This window comes from Mercenaria mercenaria, chromosome 2, assembly GCF_021730395.1.
Source record: "Mercenaria mercenaria strain notata chromosome 2, MADL_Memer_1, whole genome shotgun sequence".
Taxonomy (NCBI): domain Eukaryota; kingdom Metazoa; phylum Mollusca; class Bivalvia; order Venerida; family Veneridae; genus Mercenaria; species Mercenaria mercenaria.
In genome coordinates, this window is record NC_069362.1 from 52637573 (window position 1) to 52642879 (window position 5307).

The following is a 5307-nucleotide window of genomic DNA, read 5'->3' on the forward strand; positions in this document are numbered from 1 at the left end:
TAATAAAAAATTTTTGTTTTTATGGGGGTTTTGATATCAGGATTTATAAACCCCTAAAAAAGTTAAAAATTTCACCTCTTTTGGCTCGGTAAATATGCTTTTTCGGGTTATAAACCCTGTTTAACCTATGAAAAGTCGTAATTGTATAAAACAAATAATTTATTTTTTTTATTCTACTTCAGAGCTGGAAAAAAATTTTCTTTAAACCCACTGCCCCAAATTTCAGGGGTCCTGCTGGGGAATTCCCCTTTCCATAAGCAGCGTAAGGGGGGAGTTGTTTTTTGGTTTGGTGGTACTTTTGTAGGGGATCTAGGCTTTAAACCCCCAACTTCATGCAGTGCCCTTTAGACCGGTCCCAAAAAAATTTATTTTTACGTGTTGATGTTGAAAATTGCCTTCATAAATTTATTAAAGAAAAACTAAAACCTGGAAATTCACAATGAAGGGGGTCTAGTTTTTTCCCCAGACAATCGGCATATAAGTCAAAAAACATAACGTCCCACCCGTTACGATATTAAAACTAAAATAACTTTTGGACTCCCTCACATGCCCCCACGAACTAATAATCCCTCCTTTTGGGTGTAACATCATGCTTATCCTCCAAAGAGCGAATGTGGGATAACGCTTTTTTTCGCGTTTTAACATCTGGAATCCGAGGGTTGGTTGGTACCGAGCCGTTAGGGATTCTAAGATGTTTATACATGAAAAGAACGCGAAACGCTATTCTGCATAAAATGCTTTTAAAAACCAAGAAATGAATTATATACCCTTCAACATCAAAAATTTTCCATGAAATGGGGGTTTTAAAAGTCTAATTGCTTTTTACGTTGACGTTTTCCTTTTGAATTATCCGTTTTTTGGGGCCGAAATACGTTTACATTTTGCCAGGGAAGCGCATATAAAAAAAAAGGTTTTTTTAACAGCCGGGTGCGGAATTCCCCCCTTTTAACACACTTTTCTCCCCTTTAAAACCCCCCCCGGAAATTGAAAATACGAGTTTTATGCTAAAATTTTTGAAATACTCGAAAAGAAAAGCATTAAGGGAATTTTTTTGTATTCTGGTAAATACAAGTTCACCCCCTCGCATTATGACATTTTTGATTTCTGTACTTACTCAAGGCAGGGTTACCCATTCCGCATTTGAAAAGTTTTTTAAAATACGATTTATGAAATAATGACAAAATAATGGTAAAAATTAATTTTCTTTTTAAATGAAGCGTGCTCCCACCCCAAAGGGTCTTTTTTAGATCGTTTTTTTGGGACAGAAAGGTTCGGGATGTGTGGGAAAAGAAAATTGAATATCAACTGTTGTTTTAAGCTTACATTGTTTAATTGCAAAACCCCAAGGTTGATGATTTTAAAAATTTTCATGTGTGGTGTAACCCAAAACCCTTGAGCCATGGGCAGAGGTAATGGAAAACTTTATTCAACCGCATAAATGAACAAACGTGAGCTAAAAAAGTTTTGTGAAACAAAGTGGGTTTCCCTTTTTAACGACACTTACTGGACTTTTTTTCCCCTTTTGGGTTTCCCCCTTTAAAAATCCCGGTTTGAAACAATTATCACTTTTTCCTTTTTCTGTTGTATGACATGGCAAGGGTTTGAACTTCGACCCCCCCCCCCAAAACAGACATTCTCAATTGGGTTTTGAGGCGGTAAAATTTGGTCTTCCCAGAGTTTTTTTAAAAAGTTAAAAAAAGATTTGGAAATTTTGCTTTGAGAAGAAAAATAAAGTCAACACAATTTAATGAAAAACCTTTTAATTTTAACGAGGCCGGTTGGTTAATCGCTCATGTTATCTTTTGCATTTGAGGACAAAAGGTCCTCAGAAAAAAAATCAAAGCCCAAAGGACGGAAACAACAAAGCAAAGAAATTTAACCAAAAAAGAAAAAAAAATTCTTAAAGGGAAAATTTATGTAAAATACACCAAAAATTGGAGTACCTCCTGTGTACCACAGAGAAGTGGTCCGGTTTTTCCCTAGGCCAAAAATAAAATGTTAAAAAAATAAGTATTTATGTAATGAAAAGGGAAGAAATTTAAAAAAAATAAAAATTGAAGTAAAACAAAAAAAGGATTCCCAAAAATAAATCTGTTGACATAAAGAAATTTAGTCAGTATCTTTTTAGTTATGGAAAATATCCCATTTTAATTTGAAATAAAGGGAGGTAATTTGACAAAAAATCATTTCATAGTAATTCCCCTGATTGTCTCAGTCCAATAATAACAATAACATCCCTGTCAATTTCCCAAATAAGAAAGAGTAAATTTGTGCAGTCATGGCGCGTGACAAAAAAAGGGGGTGCAGGGGGGGTTTTTCCCCCCCTCTTTGGCTCGTAGTCAAGGAAAATTAAGCATTTTTTAAATTGGTACAATTTTTCTGGGGAAGCTTGGGTTTTTAAAGCAAACGGAAAACCATTTTCGGCAGGTTGTTACGTATAAGTTCTTTGAAAATGACACTTGACGTTTTTTTGTTATTGTTGTTATCCTGTTTTAAAAAAACGATGCCAGAGGCAAATTAGGAAATAATGGTCCAAAATTTTTTTTTGTCTGATTTTTTTAAAAAGCGTGAAAAAAAATGCTCCAATTTTTTGACTTGACAGGTTGAAAATAAGAAATTTCAAATAAGTCCAAAAGTACTAACTGTATAAATCCTTTTCGATTAAAATCAGGGGAGGTAATAGTTTTTAAAAAAATTTGGAACCTTTGATTGGATTTGTCATGGGAAACCAAGTTTATTTTTGTTGAGATATTTTAAAAGTTTGTATCAAAAAAAAACAATAAAAGAAGTTCTTAAGGCTGCAAAAACCAAATTGCCAATTTTGGACATTTAAAGGGCCTAACTCTGGGAAACCCCCGTGGAAATTGGCCGTTGAAGAAAGGAGCAAGATCTTGTGGTGAACAAGTTGGTGAAAAATTTTGGGTTTTAAAACAAATCTAAAAGAAACTGCTTTGTGGACAAAGGGCAAAAAAAGTAATTTTTCCCTTTTTGGGGCCTAACTCTGGACCCTTATGGGTTGGCCCGGTCAAGAAAAGGGAACGGACCTTTGGTGACACAAGTTTTGTGCAAGTTTATTAAATTCAAATCTAAAAAAAGGCTATTGTCGCAAGGGCAAATAGTAAATTTTGGTCCTTTCAGGGGCCATAACTTTGGAACCCATAAAGGGAAACCGCCGTTAAGAAAAACCCGATCTTTTGGGAAAAATTGGGCAAGTTTGGTTTTAAAAAAATGAAATGAAGTGCTATTGTGGACAAACCCAAAAAAAACTATTTGGGCCTTTTAGGGGCCATAAAATCTAGAACCTAATGGAATCTGGCCCGTTCAAGAAAGGAACCAAAAATTTGGGATAAAGTTGTGTGCCAGTTTGGTAAAAAACAAATTAAATAAAACTGCTTTTGTGCAGCAAGGTCAAATAGCAAATTTTGCCTTTTCAGGGAACCCCTAAGGGTTGGCCAGTTCAAGAAAGGAAATGTGATTTTTTTGGTGATACAAGTTGTGTGCAATTTGGTTTTAAAAAAAAATCATAAATGAAACATTGTGCAGACAAGAAATTGTTGACGGACGGAAAATGACGACAGACGACGGCGAAGGGTGATCCAAAGCCCTTGTCACTTGTGAAGGGAGCTAAAAAAAAGTCAGTGGAATTTTGAAAAAAAATGGTTGTTTTATGAAATTTTAATAAGCTTCAAAAGTAATCAATCTTTTTTGTAGATGCAAACAGTGAAATTTTTTAATAGGATTTAAACACAAACTACATGAACGGTGGCAACAGGCTGCTCCAAGTACTGAAAAAAAAAAAAAAAAAAAAACCCCCTATGATTGATTTTAAAAAAAAATGATAAATAAATATAAAAAATAAACAAGAGCTGTCGTAGGACAGATGTTGACTATTCAACGTTTGTCAATTGGGAAGAAAATTAAAGTTTAAAAAGGGGCATAATTTTGTAAATTGCAAGCGGGTTATGGAACCTGTACAAAGCAAATCAGTTTTGGCAATGGAAAACTGGTGAAGTTTCAATCCAATCCATTGGTGGGGATGAGATCCGTACATACAAAAAATTTAACCAAAAAAAATCGAAAAAGGGGCATAATTTTTAAAACTACAAAGAGAGTTTGGAACCTGTCATTGCACGTTAGACCATCACGTGAAAAAGTGTGGAAGTTTCAATCCCTTCCTCAGTGGGACTGGTACAGCTTTCTAAAAAACTTAAAACCAAAAAATTTCTGTCAAAAAGGGGTCATGATGCCCCGGGTCGCTCACCAGAGTAATATGTTTAAATGTCAAAGATATTTTTAGAAATTTTTGGAAAATTTTCCAAAGTACAATCAAAATAAACCCCCTGGGGCGGGGCCCAAAATTTTCCCCCGGGGGGGCATGATTGAATAAAGTGGAGAAGTCATAGGCAATATTAAATGAATACTAAGATCTAGGCCCCCCTTCTGGTTTATTTTAGCAAATTTATAAGATTTCCCCAAGTACAATTTAAAAAAAACCCTGGGGTGGTCAATTTTACCCCGGGGGGTAAAATTTGAACAAATTTGTGAGGCCCCTAGCCCGGCTACTGCGAATTTTCTAAACTCTGGCCTTCTGGTTTTTTTTTAGAAAAATATTGAGATTTTTTTTGTAAAACAAGTAACCCCCGGGGGGGGGAATTTGACCCTGGGGGGGCATGATTTGAAAAAATTTGTAGAGGTCCCCTAGGAATGCTACATGTCAAAATCTAAAAACCCAGGCCTTTTGGTTTTTTTTTAGAAATTTTTTTTAAAGTTTTCCTATGTAAAATCAAGTGACCCCCGGGGCGGGTCAATTTTTACCCTGGGGGCTGATTGAATAAAAGTTGTGAGGTCCCCAGGCAATGACATGTGAAAAATTTAAGCTCTGGCCTTCTGGTTTTTTTTGAAATTTTGAAGATTTTTTATATGTAAAATCAAGCGACCCCTAGGGCGGGGTCAATTTTTTTACCCGGGGGGCATGATTTGAACAACTTTATAGAGGTCCACTAGGGGAATTACATGTCAAAAATCTAAGCTCTGGGCTTTTTGCTTTTTGAGAAGAAGTTTTTTTTAAAGGGTTTTCCATGTAAAATCAAGTGACCCTGGGGCGGGGTCAATTTGACCCCGGGGAGTCTGTTGAACAAAAATTTTTAGAGGTCCACTAGGCAATGCTACATGTAAATATCTAAGATCTAGGCCTTTGCTTTATTTTTAGAAATTTTTTTGAAGTTTTCCATGTAAAATAAAGTGACCCCCGGGGCGGGGGCAAATTTTGACCCGGGGTCATGATTTTAACAATTTTGTAAGGTCCCT